Source organism: Zootermopsis nevadensis, unplaced genomic scaffold, assembly GCF_977971745.1.
Source record: "Zootermopsis nevadensis isolate Lab colony 2312 unplaced genomic scaffold, Znev_1.0 Znev_ptg000022l, whole genome shotgun sequence".
NCBI lineage: Eukaryota > Metazoa > Arthropoda > Insecta > Blattodea > Termopsidae > Zootermopsis > Zootermopsis nevadensis.
The window spans coordinates 19,208,956-19,224,648 of record NW_028259154.1 but is presented as its reverse complement, the minus strand read 5'-3'; the positions used below and the strand labels follow the sequence as shown (position 1 = coordinate 19,224,648).

At 38.0% G+C, this 15,693-nt stretch overlaps 1 protein-coding gene across 6 annotated transcripts in view; it reads right to left on the bottom strand.

Annotated features, from left to right (window-relative positions):
• The window catches only part of Gyc88E (Guanylyl cyclase at 88E), a 72,521-nt gene that overhangs the window by 54,978 nt on the left and 1,850 nt on the right, over positions 1-15,693 (bottom strand). For 2 of the 6 annotated variants that reach the window (XM_087354152.1, XM_087354158.1), the window contains exon 1: positions 8,771-9,768. The exons of 1 other annotated variant lie outside the window; for it this stretch is intronic. The gene's annotated coding sequence lies outside the window, so the exon portion shown is untranslated. Of the gene's footprint in view, positions 1-4,783; positions 4,943-8,654; positions 8,674-8,770; positions 9,769-15,693 lie in introns of those variants that run through there. 3 more of the 6 variants (XM_087354155.1, XM_087354157.1, XM_087354153.1) reach the window with 3 other exon arrangements.

The window sequence follows — 15,693 nt, the reverse complement described above, 5'->3', positions numbered from 1 at the left end:
ACAGAAAAAAAATATTTTGTCAGAGGTAACGGACCGAATCAGCATTCCGTGTGGTAAACCTGGTCACGCAATCCTGTCAATATTTAAAGTTTTCATTACCCAAATGAATTTTTCGACCAACTAAATTTGGCAATGGACATTTATGTAAGAAGATGAATGATCTAGGAACTGGCTTTCGACTTCCGCTCTCTCGGTTTGGGCGAAGTTGCGACGTAATTGAGCCACCTGTACCGCAGACTATGCACATATTTAGAGCCTATTAATGTATGACTTTCATTACAATATAATTAAATATAATTTTTAATAAAAATTAAAAATTTTAAGCTAATAGTTGCTTAGTTCGGCATGAAACTCCCAGGCTTTTACATAACCCATATGTTCATAACCGTGTTCGGAAAAGCCACAACTAGTCCTTGTCATAAGACAGGTAATTCAGTCTATAATCTCATATCGTATTTCATTTAGATTAATTTTAATATTACCTCCCATCTACTCCGATCACTTGATTTCATAATGCTGATAATACTTTCTAAAGAGTACAAACTGTTTCGTTGTCAGTGAACAATTTAATATTTATAATTTGTCTACGTCCGTGCTCCTTCTCTGGCTTTTTCTTTTTGGCAATCGTTAAGTGATTCAAGAGATCATTATGCAGGCCACAGCAGTAAATACGCATAAGACTGATAAATGGGGAATGCATAGCCTATTGGCAAACAGTTTGATTATTTCAGTAGAACTAACATTTTATTTTAAAAAGGGCGAAAAACTGGAGATTTATCCAACTTTTTATAGACAATAAAATCCCCTTTTTGGAAAACAAAAGTCCGTTGTACAATCACCGTGATTCAGCTAAAATGAAAAGGAATAAAGGTGTCTGTAAATATCTCCTGCAGAGGGCAGAAGGGAGACGTAGACTATTCATTTCCACAGGCCACATTATCTTGTCCCGCACGCAGGACGCTAATGTGGTAATAATTACCAAGATCCAAATGTGGATATCTGATGACGTCTAGAGTCCATTTATGTATGCAAATTTTTGCTTTTATGAATTAAGTTGTCTACAATTATACTATACGTCTCCCAGGGATCGTAGGATGAAACAACGAAACGTGCAATGTTGCAACTTTCACCAAAGAATCATTTGATACTACATGAGCCAAAAAATATGTTTGCATTCATGAATAACTCCAGACAACAGAGTCATTTTTAAGAAAACCATAAGTCACTTATCTGGACAAGAAATTCCCAGGCTTGTACAGTAAAAATGTTTACTGTGGTGCTCACAAGAGCCAGCCACTGGACCTCACCTACTGTATATACAAATATTGCACCTAAATTAACTCCTAGCTTCCCGATAAAATAAATAGGTTTCGTCGGCTATGACATTTGAAAATTATTTCATTTCAGCACTGACACATGAAGGTGAACATCCTTTCGGTTCGACATCTGTGACGCATGGGATCAAAATAATATTTAGAGCATATAAAGTTACACAATTACAGAACTTTGTAAAAACATATCCATATAATCATTACCCAGGTCAACACACTGAATAAAATGGATAAACTTTTAATGACAATCCCGTTCACCAAACTCTGTACCAATTGGACATCTTACGGCCATTAATTAATTTTAACACCACGGATCAGAGTCGTCCCTGAGAAACAGTCCCTCAGCTACTAAAAAAATCATTATAAAGTTCACATAGAACATGTTCCAGCCTTAGATATATGAACGAGTTATGTAACACAATTACTGTATAATAAATTCTTCTCGGGCTACCAACCATCTTCATCCTCGTCCTCGGGGTAAGTTGAGGACAAGGACAAAGATTGTTATCAAAACGGTGTTTTCTTCATTCAACCACGTAACACGGCTGGTAGCCCGAGAAGAATTCATTATACTTAGTCGCCGTGAAAGCTTACGATCATACACAATTATTGTAGTTCTTACAGACGTCAGCCCTGAAAGATCACGTGGCGCTTGGACACAGACTCTAAATCACATTCAGCCACCTTTAAACATCCTTGTACCCACTGTCTGGGCCGTATTACACCGGTTTGTTATTAATTCTACATAATGTTATTCGATATTTACAGATTATGATACTTACAAATCTACTTTGTGCTCACAAGTGCCTTGGTTTTCTGCTCTATAATGTTGTACAACCGAGCTACAAGCGCATTTCATTTTAAATTTAAATTAACTATCTTACAAACAAAATGGCATTAACCGCCCAGATTTTAACCCAATCACAAGCCCGTCAAATGAAGTTCAAATCCTTACAACCGATTTCATATTTTTCTCTCAAAAGGCCTCTTTCCGCGTAAATGTAAAACAGAACTACGTAGGCATGACGCCGTTCGCATGACGTCATTTACATTTGGAAGACTGAGCGGCGACGATAGGCGTCGCGTCGATTTTCTAACTTTGTGTCCAGTGGCACACTGGGGCCCTCCTAATACAAACACGGCGTCTTTGGTAGCGTCACGATTGGCATAGCAGCATTTTTCGTTGGTTTTCAAGGTCGTGTCAAAGACTTTCCGACGCATACCTGCGCCAAATATAACGTATTTCGTCGTCTCGACGCTTGACGTCGGTTTTCCGACCCCGTGTTCATAGGAATCTCGAGTCTAATCTATACCAAGTATGATGTTTCTTGGCGACGAAGCGACGCAAAGAGTCGGTATTCAAAATTATAGCTCAATGACACCCCTGAAACACGTGTGGTAAAAATGGCGTGTTTTATGTCGTCGCGACGGTCGGTGTAGGTGTTCCAGTGGTGTCCTATGTCTTTCCTAGGATCATTTGCGCTTTAAATGGCGTCTTTTGGAGGCATCGCGACGATCTGCGTCCTTACCCTCGGCGTCAGTTCGTCACAGTCGTTTCACATCGCGTCTTGAGGCTTCTGTTGGCCTCATTTACGTTTCGGAGTCGGTGTCGCAACAACAGACATCGCGACGCGTGGGTTCTGTTTTCCAAGTCCTTATCAAATTGAATCCCGTCTCTTTGCGGTGTCGCAACAGTTGGCATCGCGACGCCCTGGTGTCGGTTTGTGAGCATCGTGCCCAATGACATCCCGAGGCCTTTCCGATTCGGACTCAAAATTCTAGCGTCGTGTCTTTTGGCTTCTTAGATGGCATCTTCAGTCGACGTCACGTCTGTCTCCATCATCAGAGACACATTCCCTGATTACGGAGACAGAGAATGTCTCTGAAGCGTTGGACTAAGATTCCATTTTGACGCGGTTTGTCGCCCGAGAACATTTTATTGCATTTAGTCGCTGCGAAAGCCTCAAGTCTTATAGAAAAGAGTCTTATTAATTCTGTCAAAGATTTACACCGGATATTCTTGTTGGATGTTAATCAATAAAAACGGAAAGCACGATTTAAAACTCTTATCGTATTAAAGGACATCTGATAAAACTGAGCTCAGTATTTGGCACTCTACAGACATGTTCACTTTACAGTCCTAGCTTTAATTAAAACCATTTCTGGTACTGTGCTGTGAAAGTAATCAATGAGCTACAGTGCTCTAACAAATAATCGCATCCAGTGTTTCAGAGTTTAATTTAAAGGTTTAGTTTTGTATCCACATAATTCTGTGGCTAGTAACGTAATCAAAAGAGAACTTAATCTGCTGCATTCTGTATTAAATGGTTTAATGTCTGCTGGGTAGACAAAAAGATATTCTTTGTACAATGCGACCATGTGAAGTCTGTATAGTGAGCATGGTTGCGGTCTGTGTGTTTTCATCTTTAAAAAACGAGATATCCAAAAATAAATACGTATATCATTGCAGTGGGGTTCATCATTTCATACAATGATGTGTTTGAAAGCGACGCTTCAAGAACACAACCCTGTCACAGGATATGCACTGCACAGCAAAAGTTATTTTTCAGTGTGTCAAATTACCATATAGGCCTAATATAATATATAATACATTTGGCACTTCAAATAACATTTTTTTTAAGAAACCTCAGCCACACAGATTCTTTTTAACTTGTGTTAACCATACAAAGCAGAATTCAGATGTCTAATAAACAATTTTGTTTCTACATCGCTGACTGCAGACGTAGGCTATAAAATGTCAATTAGACTATACTGTAATAGATTTACCGTTACCTATCACTTTATAAATTATTCCATTCAATGTTGTGAATTATGAATAAAATTAATAAATATTTGTCTTTGGAGTTCAATTAAGATGATTTATGAACATATCTGACAAATACGAGGGTACAATCTTTTACCAAATTCTGCTTATACATAACAAGTTCCAGTTTTGAAGATTATCCGCTGATAGTGTCATTATGAATGACAATTCCGTGTACCTTTACACTTTCACTTCTCGTTTGAAGTCTCAGCGTCTCATAGAATTGATTCGTAATTTCCACTTTGTACGTCAAAATCTTACGTTGATAAACATTTAATACTATATTCCGTTAAAACTTATTTACAAAATCTAACTCACCACATAAAATAAGTTGAATTGTGAAAGATAAACATAGTGATGTAAAGAAAGAATCTTACATTGCTAACATCTCCCTCCGCGATATAAATAAACACTAAACAATTACCACTATAAAAATATATACTTAGTGTGTCTGTATGTTTGGATTAAACTATTAGTGATAACTCTTATGATTTCACAGCTTTACTTTTCTCTCGAAAGCATTGGCTTAAATGCCAATTTGATTTCTTTTGTACGTCAGAATCTTACATAGCAACACATTTAATGCTAAATTTCATTAAGATGAAATTACAAAATCCAGTTAACTAACCTGTACCAAAAACAAAGTGTATAAAAAAGGGGAAACTCGCCACTTGTGTAGGCCCCGCCTGGAGCAGGTCGTACACACGCGGTCCTACGGTCCGCACCTCACATCCCAGGCAGAACGAGTATATACGACACACTGTCTCGCTCGCCTAGCACAGACAAAGTCACATCGCCACTAACACGAATTGGCCACAAAACAGTTTCACACTCCTTTACGGTGCGCAGGCGCACAAGTTTTCCCCCACCACCACTCGCTTCAGAAGCAGATGTAAAAAAAAAAAAGCTCCCAGTTACCCCCTCGACATTGATGTGCTTTTGTTAACGCTTTCCATTTGGGCAGCGTCAGATTTAATCCGCAGTTTTATAGGAAAAAGTATGCCGTGGCCACATTTCAGCTTTTTATTTGATTTTCGTGTTTCAAACGACAAAATCTAAAGGTAAAGTCATCCATGACGGTGTATAAGAAAAGTGGAGGTAAAGCTTGACATATTCTTAACCTAGGCATTAAAAAAAGTAAAGCAGTTCCGCTACACGCACTCTAGGCCGCTTGGGGGGAGAGGAGGTAAAGCTCCAACCTCGGCAATTTTATATTTCGGCATCTAAGTTATGTCTACGATATATCTAGAATTAAATTTTAGTGGAATACACAGTCATCACAAGTTTTTATTATTGTTTTCCTATTTAGCGACATGTTTCAATGAGCATTCTTCATAAAAAATCTAATTTTACATACGTGAATCTCGATTTACTTCAATCGATGACTTTATGTTCAGTTATTATGGCACAAATAACATAAACTGAAGTAGTCACCACAGTTCAGGACATCTTAAAACAACTCAGTAAAAAGATATTCATCGGAGTAATTCGATAAACATAGAAAGCAAAGGATCTCAAGAAGTTGCTCACCTTTTATGAAATCCGAAGGCTCATTACCGTGTTCACAAGAGCCCGATATTGGACCCTATACCGAGTCATACGAATAAGATCAGTTTCAATATTATATTCTCATCTACGCGGAGGTCATTATGTAGCGGTCTCAGATATTCTGTTGCTTTCCCTTTCTGGAGTCTGGATGTTCTCAGCGTCTTGTTTCCAAACACTCCAAATCTGTATTCTTCCCTTAACGCGAGGGATCAAATTTCACACCCATACAAAACAACAGGCAGTATCTTACAGCAAAATTTGTTTAAAAGACGCATAAACCACAAAGCATCTGGAGAGGACTGTGCTGGCTTGTTGACCGGCAGGCAGGAACTGAATTGAGGCTGTAAAGGCCGCTGCTGCCTGCATTTTATTGACTTTTGCTTCAAAGCCCTCAACTGAAGAGTTGGGTATTTTTGCAACCACTCAGGCCTTATTCGCTTCATAAAATCCTCCGAAGAGGTAACACGCTTGTAGGCTAATTCACAGACGTCAAGCCCCAATGACTTTCATCAATATACAACAAATTATGAATCTCCTGATTAAAATATTTCTCATACATCCTTAATCTATTTTCTTACTTTGATACGAAAACCCATACAAAGGGAAATTGTAGTCTTGTACATTTCAATATTTACGTTCTAAGACATCAGGTGGGGAATATCTCACTGTCGTTCATTAATGTTTCGGTCCCCAAATTAATTTCGTAGATTAATGGAACATGCTTTCCCTTTCCTGGACACGTAGTTTCCACATATGCGTAACTGGCAATAAGCAGTATTAGCAGCAGACAATTTTCTAAGTGTAAAGCTGACATTTACGACATTAAATACAGCCTCGGCAACAGCAAAGCTCATTTACAAGTTCCGGTCTGTAACGTGCCGTTTCCAATTTGCGAATAGCTTCTTGCACAGATGTCGGCTCGAAGCTACAAGTCCGCTATCATGGAAGGAGTTTTCCAAATTTTTCTGATCAGAGGACCAAAGACATTATCACAAAAGTTACTAAAATCAACGAATGAGATTCGTCTATCTTGACAGGCGTTAGGAGACTTTTCAGATCGGAGGATCGAAGAGAAAACGAAATTTACCAAAAACCGCGCACAGAAACTAGCCATTAAATGGTGTTCATTATTAGCCCACTGTTCTCAAATTATTTGGCTATATTTTGTTTTAAAACTCTTCTTAATATTCAAATTGTTGTAAAATCAATGTTTAAAATAACAGCGAATGCATGGAAAAGACAGTACACCATAAAAACCAGGGCATCTGTCGTATACTGAGTTGTAGGCCTATTTGTAAATTAAATCAGCTCAAATAATATTAATTAATCTAAATATAAAATCAAATTACATTCTATGCTTTGGTTCCAGCCAAGAACCAGGTCAGAAATGAAGCCGTAGCTAAAGATAGGTCATGAAAATATCTAACGCACCAGCAGGTTGCGTGACGGATGAGTAAGGAGAATTTATTAGATTACATCTGACAGGTCAAAACGGAAGTAATCGGGAAAATACATACTCCAGTGCAACTGCACAATATAAATCTCCACATGAATTGCATTAGGATTAAACCCACGCCTTCACGGTTGGAAGGCAGTGTCTAATCGCCTGAGGTACTGAACAGCACCAAAATAATAAAGCTATTCGTAGAAATATTTTCACTTTGTCACTTCCTATGGTAGCCTGAAAACACGACAAATAAAATCTGTCGTAGTACGATTATAGATTTCTTTACTGCGCTGTTAAAAATTTCGGTGTTAATTTCAAAATTTGAACACATTAAACGAAACGTCATGGCCGAGTGATCAGCATTCCTGTTTCTACAACTAGATCTCCCAGTTAAAGCAGGTGGTATATACCAGTGGTATTCAACCTTTTTTGTTCGCGTACCCCCAAATAAAATTTCTCTTCAACTTTGTACCCCCAAAGTTGTTGGTGTATAATTCAAGTTATACATAGCATATAATCTACATCTAAAATAAATTAAATAAATTACATTACTGATTATTCAGTGTTTATCATAAAAAAAAATTAAATTTCACGTACCCCTTAAGATGTCTTCGCGTACCCCCGGGGGTACGCGTACCCCAGGTTTAATACCACTGGGCGTTAAAAGGTTAACTGAAATCTCGTTCATTTTATATTCTTCGTACAACGAACGTATAAAGTTTAGTAACAGCTTCGCCTGAAATCACCAAATATCGCTAATGTAAATATGTATATTTCAATGTAACCGAGAATTATAAATTATGAGTATAATACACGTATGTATCATGCAACTTTTTTTTCAATTTGCTAGAAAGTTTAGAAAGCTTCTATGACTAACACTGGTCTAAAACTCAGCAAAGTTTCAAACTTTGTAACTTCAAAACTGAACTTCAGCTGATATAATCTCGTTCCAAGCGTACGAATAAAGAAAGGAAACCACAATTTAGAACGGCAGACAACAAATGTGACAGCTTCAGTGGACAGCGTTTGTCCGAAGTTGGTATCTGGATAAGCTGAATCTCTTGAGAATAGAGCGCGCTCAGCAGAAACTAGAAAGGAGATTACAGGGTGATTCAACCGTATTGAGTGTGCTTCACGAGATCTACGGCAATAAATAAAATAATAACTTTAAATTGCGCCTACCATAACCACGTGGGCTCGGTCACCTCTGAATTTTCCTTGCCTTCCGTTTAACTTTTAAACCATTTCCCCATAACACTTTTAATCGGCATTTGGGCCTAAATATTTTTATTGTTTATATTTGTCCATTAACGCTTCCTGCCTCTGTATTTTGATACGTAGTAAAACCAGTTTAGTCAAATTTGTTTTTGCTACGGAGATTCAGCTCAAGTAGAAAATCCGGTAACTCCACTGAGGTTCGAATCGGGAACATACAAGTACACTCGGTAGCGAGTGTTATATTTGTAAAAGTTTTAAGTACGCTTCGCCTTTGTTGTGTAATTACCTGTTCATGTCCCTGTAGTTATAACAAAACAGCAATTTATAGGAAGCCTCTTGTAAACTGTTGAGCTATGATAATATTAATCCGTATTATAACGTAAAATTTTAGTTCAGACTAACCGTTTCAACAGTTTATCCCACGGAATTAGTGCTATAGTTGAACTCTGCGAACATCACTTGCAGCCAAAGATTCGGCAGGTACAGGACACCCTGATTCACAATTCACTTCCCTTATCAAAAGAATTACTCCACCTTTCTACTTTATCCTAATAACACCATAATAATTTATAATGCGAAATGGTATTCAAGTTTACCTCACAAGTTTCCCGTTCTCCTATTTTATGACGGAAGAGAGGTTATGGCATTAAGCCCATGTAATGTCACATCGCTCCCAGCAATAACGTTTGAACGAACTAATGGATTTTCATTAAACTTTGTATAAATATTATATAGCCATGAACCGCCCCAACTTTTTATATCTAAATTTCGTAATATAATAATACGGAAGCTGTACGAACTTCTGAGATGAAAGCGACATTAGCTCCGTAAAGTCTGTGGTAAAAAACCTCTAAAATACTCAGCGCCCCTCAAGAAATTTTCTGCGTAATTTAAATAAACAACATGACAGCCGTGCGAAACATATATTTAGCTTTAGGAATATAGCGATACCAAATTAAATCTTGGCGCTGGGCATAGGAAATGCATGGAGAGACAGATACTCCTACAAACATGAAATGAGACTTCTTCCATACGTTAACAATTACAAATATAGCAACGATGTGACATTTCGATACACGCATGTGTATATTTGTCCTGATTCAGTTAACAACCTCCCACCTAGTTATTGTATTATGGTCTTATCTCAACCGCTTCTAAAGTTCAGTCTTTAAACATGTTCCCCACCAAATTTTGTAGGCATTTCTTGTCTCCCACGTCCGATTCCAGCTCACTGTAGCCTCACTGTCACTGTCACTGTCCTAATACAAACGACGTTCAACAAAATTCAGTATTCACAGTGTTTCTCTTCCTTGTCTTGAAGCAGAAGTGTGTATTAGCAAACCACTGACTTATTGTGCTGTACCTAGTACAAGCGCTCAGGTATTAATATGTGTCTAGAAATAAACAATATTCTAACGCCTGCGTTCTGAAACTGAAAGTCATATAGACTGTCGGCGCCGCCCCGAGTCCCAGTTCAGACCCACAAATATCTGCTGTTGACTTCAAAATAGAACACTTACTCGTTTATTATATAAGCATGACAAGAGCCACTGTATGCATACACTTTACATAAGCATACAATCATGTGGTTTATAATTCCCGCAGATATTTTCGACACATAAAATCCTATTACGATTCATTTGTAACTTCTAGACCTCTTCATTCATTTCTGCTCCGTCGACACTCTATTCTATCGGATACAGCGTCAATCTCTCTCCACATGACCAGTGCCACATGTGTGTGTCAGCCGTGTTTCTCATAAATACATTTTAATCAAGTTTCATAAAAAAAATATTACAGAAATTAAATTCTAAAGGTGTACTGTGTAAAGTCACGTCATTTGGAGAAGTGTGCCAAATGTTTAAATAGACCTACTTCATTGTATAATTATGTTTGTTGCTACTCTGCGAGAAGCATACGTCTTCCACAATGTGTCACTAACAGAGAACATTCTAGGGCCAACGTTTTCAAATATTTTTCTATATTTTTTAATCTCATCTGTTCTGTTTTAAAACCATTTATCTTCATAAATACGTACACATATGCATACTTCACAAAACCCTGTAAATGGTTTCCTGATAAATACTTTCGCCTCTCATATTTACTTTGTGCATTTAATAATGGTGATTCAATAATATAACACGTGTTCCTTAAATACTCCATACGACAGGCCTACATACTGCATAACAGAAGAATACTAAGTTGTTATAAATTATTGCCTGGTATACAAAATTCATTTTCGCTAGAAAACCTGCCGAAATGAGACCACTTGGAAGACTAGCCACAGTTGGAAAGAAGATGTTAAAATTAATCTTAATGGAAAAGTGTGGACTAGATTCAGGCGACTCAGAATAGAGATAGGTGACGGGCCCTTGTTAACACGGTAATCGGGTTTCATAAAAAATTATTCTCTTGACTAGCTACACTACTATTAGCTTTCAAGAAGGATTCTGTTCCATGGAGTTAGTTTAGTTAGTAATGATAAAATTAACATTTTTCTCGTTATAAACTATTGGGTAATGTTCCACTTTCTCTTTGAGACATAATTTGCATCTACTGAATTGTCTTTAGTGAAAACATCTCCACATATGATACCGACTGTTACCACAGATTTATATTTTACCTATTACTTTAGCAGGTTTTACAAAATCACTTCTTTTAGCCAGTAGACTACATAACTAAGAAATTCCGTCATATGTAAAGGGATACTATGAAATTGTACACATGGAATTTTAAGTAGCTTTTATAAGTCTTTCACTTCAACATATGGCATATATTTCCCCCTTAGAGCGAGAGACAAGATCAAGGTACACACACATAAGAAATGTGTAAAATTATAGTTCGTTTTAATACATTTCTTTAAGATTTTAATATTGTCCTTCCATCAACGCCCAGGTGTCCCAAGGAGTATTTTCCCTAAGAGTCTAATTATGTCATAAAACAACCCGCATCTGCAGAACCTCTGCTATTACTAAGAGTCCAGATTGTTCTGCATGTAATTCATTCAAGTCAGATAATCACAAATAGCAAAATAGCACGTGCTTAGAGCCTCATTAACAACGCCGCTTAACTTCTTTTCTGGTATTTACGAGTTTATTAGTCAGGCATCTAACAGCAGGTACAGGATTACCGAAGACAAATCTATAGAACCTGCACTGGACCTCGAAGTTTGAAAACTGGCACGTGGCCTCCGACAGCGGTAAATCTCTCATGTACGCGAAGTCTGCTGGCGCAACAGTTGGACATCAGATCAAAGTGACTCAGAGCCGAGAAGGAAACTTGGCAAAAAAAGAGGGACAGACACACAGTCTTCATGAAAGTATTATATGGATCTGCATGTTATCAGCTCCATGTTGACTTTACGAGACCAAAGGAAAGCTTCTGTGTCAATATTTACGGTAGGTTAAAGCGTGGAAAGAAGGATCAATTACTCAGTTCTCGTTCCATTAATTTCGTACGTTGCTTTTTATACCCGATGGTTCATTCAAATTGCAGTTAATACATAATATTTATAGAAACCGGTGCATTAGCTCAAATGTGACCACGGAAAGAGACAGTTGAAATGTATCTGTATTTTGAAGGTATCAGATTCGAATTTCGGATAAGTTTACGGGTATCTTGAGTATTTAATGAATTATACGAAAGCCTAGGCGCAGATGGTAGGATAATATTAAAATGTAACTCCAAGAAACACAGTTTGAGAGTGTGGATTAGGTTCAATTGGCACAGACAAGGTCCAGTGGCGGGATCTTGTGAACATGGCAATAAACCATGGGGTTTCAAAGCTGACTAGCTGAGCAACTACCAGCTACTCAGCGCCTACATGGCGTATAGTGGGACAAACTTTACTTTACTATATACATGTGCATCATTCAGTTCAATAATACATAATTAATCATAAAGTAAAGTAAAGTTTGTCCCACTATACGCCATGTAGGCGCTTGGGGAGAGTGGAGGTATAGCTCCTCTCTTTCTTGACCTTGGGGGTGAGTGGTCAGAATCACGCCCCGGCCGGCTTTACCCCCGGGAAAGGACCCCGGTACCCATTGTAGAGGAGGCTGGGTGGGCCCCAGAGCCGGTCTGGTCGCAGAGGCTAGAGGAAAAATCCTCTGCCCCCGCCGGGGATCGAACCCCGGTCGTCCTGCCCGTTGAACATCATTGTAGCGAAAATTCATTACATATATCGAGAAAGGGGCATTAATGTTTTTCAAATACATTAAATCAAATGCTAATCAATTGTACGATCATAAAGTAGGGCTTACGGTACTTAAAATGTTCTAAACTGCTAAGTACAAAACTGAAAACAGATAAACCACTTAGAACATTCACCCTTAAAGAGCTTCCGTCACACACAACTCGTTTCACGGAGCAGAAATCTTGGCTCAAGCTAAGAATAGACGCGCCGAATGTCGCATATATTTAGAAGTACCTATTGTTCTTCAGCTCAAATGCTTTAGGCACGCATATTTTATTTTTATAGCGAATTAAAATGCACAACATGCTTACAATACATATGTGTTAAAAAGACCCCGCAAACCCCGAATTTGGATAAGTAAGCGGTGTCACAACGCGAAGGATAGCTGAGTCCTTCATTGTGCATTGTTTGTTCAACCAGCCATTGCATGCCCAAAACTGTTTCCTTCGTCAAGGTGACATGTGAACATTAAGATCTGAGATTCTCAGGTCGCTGAAGATATCAATGTCGGGATCTTCATTGGTTCTGATGCCCTGTGGTAGATACTGACGTTTCGGAAGCAGGAGGTTACGTTCCTCCAAAACGCCGGTATCTACGAGTACCTACTAGCCCACAGGGCATTACAACTCAGAAGACCAACATCGATTTCTGTAAGCACTGGCTTTGAAGTGTATGTTTTTTGCGTTTGTTTTATGAAAGGACATAATGAGCCGTAATTTATATATAGACTCATGTAGAACCATTTTCGTGTGTGGGTGTATCTCCGGCATTCTTAAACAACTGACGGCTCTTTATCAAACTTGGTGTAGGCCTGACTCAGTGCAAACTCCTATGGAAGTTCCTTATATATCCATTCCCTACTCTGCATCCCTATAACAATGCTGTGATAACATTTCTTGTAAACGATCGGATGTCATTTAAGAAACTTACTTCTTTTTCGCTGTGCTACACAAACACTTTCAACTTTTCCTCCCATGTCCTGTTCTGTTTAGTGCAACATGCAGTTGGCAATATGGAAACACCAATTTCGCGGTCCTTGCAACTTGTTTATTGAAATTGCAAACGTCAATATTACTAGAAATTGCCTTCGTTGTAACGCAAACTGTAAACTTGTCTTGCTTGGTGTGGAGTCTACACTACATATAAGCACTTTATCTCATCCATTGCTAAAGATCAGAGACAAAAATCCTAACTTAGGTCTGTCTGTTAAAATTCAACAATCTTTTTAACTGGTTAATTTCCTTTTTGGCAGCATGACGTTCCAGTTTTAAAATCTGTGAATGAACTGGCACCACTTTACTCGCGAACTCCACAGAAGAGTTTCTGAGAAGCTGATAGTCGCTCACCTGGTCAATAAATTCCACTCATTTTACGGATTTCGGTGGTTCATTACCTATCTCAGAAGACCAGCAACATTAATCTCATGAGTTCGAAAATGAGAAAATTCACGATAGTGGCATCTGTCTTATTCGAACAAAGCACACCCCATTTTCTAGAACAGATACAGCCAATATTTCATTCCTCAATAAAAATGACATATCAGCACTGTACAAGGCAGTTCGCTCGAGTGTAAATGACCATCTTAAAGCGTTTTACAAGTTTAGAAATCCCATTTGTTGGAAATTTCCTATTGAAACAGATCAGGCAGTTTTTAAGAAATGCATGCAACTACGAATCTTGATAACAACGAGATACGCGAACACGTAAAAGGTCTTCTCCTTAATTTAACGACTGTTTATCAACTGAATATATTTACAACGTCGAATGTGATAATGATTAAGAAAGATGTGAAGGAAAGCAGTCGTGTGCTAATTTTAAGGTACTATCCCAGCATCTGCGTGGAGATTTTGAGGAAAACCACAAAATCACCATCATCCATATATTCGATCTCCGGACTAAGAATCGAAACCGAAACTTCTAGAGTAACAGTCACAAGACTTTCGGTACCACAGCTTTCAGAAGTAGAGTGAGATGATGATGATGACGACGAATCTGTAATAAGTTATTGATCTTATTTAAGATCTGCGTCTCATTCACGAATTCAATCTCAAGTGTATCTAACTGAACAGGAAACGCTAGCCTCGCTCTGACGTCACAAAGTAAGTAATGGCATCTCGATCGGGTTGAGCATTTCCATAAGTAGGAGCGTGAGACATTAATAGTTGTCCCTGATTAGAATACGCAATGCGTTCCTTGCAAACATATAGCTACGAGATCTTCGCAAGAACCAGATTAACAGGAGGTGTTCCGTGAAAACACCACCACCTAATTAAGTTACCATAGTACGTACGTATCTCCATTTCTTACGAAGAAGCCAAGATGGATTTCCTCCGTCGAATATAAAAACGTGAGCGCTTCTACTAATTCCATCTGAGCGTTACACACATTAATGGCTTTTTAAAGTCCGCTATATTGGAAAATCTTAGGCCTGCCCCAGAAAGACGGGCAAACGTCTGGAATATTAAAATATTTTCTGCCACGAAAATTGTGTCCGTTGTCAGTGACTCGCATTCGGCAAAACTTGGGATGTAAAATGTTTATGACATTTCTGTCTTCCGGTTATATTTCCTTACAGGTTGTACACAACTAAAAATATAAACTCCGGTTACATAAACCATTTATATCAACATTATGTTGTTGTTTTTTTCCTTAGTTGACTCATAAAGTAAACGTGTAATGGGGAAACCGAATCTGTCTGTCCGTAACACTCATCACTAAAACTAATAATCTGATTTCAATTAACTATGGCTTCAGTATTCTACATTAAAAGTTGTCGGACAAACTTAATTTTCGCCCAAATCGTCCCAATATACTCCCTATTTCACAAGAAACAAAAATCTTACTATTTGACATTAAACATTATTCGTGGTGGTATATATTTAGCGAAGCACAAGGACAGATAATTTATAAAGTGAGTTTTTAGTGTGATTAGATTTGCTACAAAAGATCTATATCTGCAATAAATTCATATCAAGACAAACGCAGAATCAAAAGCAAAGAAAGCATTTAAAAAAAGTGTACTCGTAACTGGAACAGACTACGAATTTCATTAACGAAAGTTAAATGTGTGAAGTCTAAAATTTGATTAGTCTATTAATTACACACAGGAATTTCGTAATATTTCTCTGAT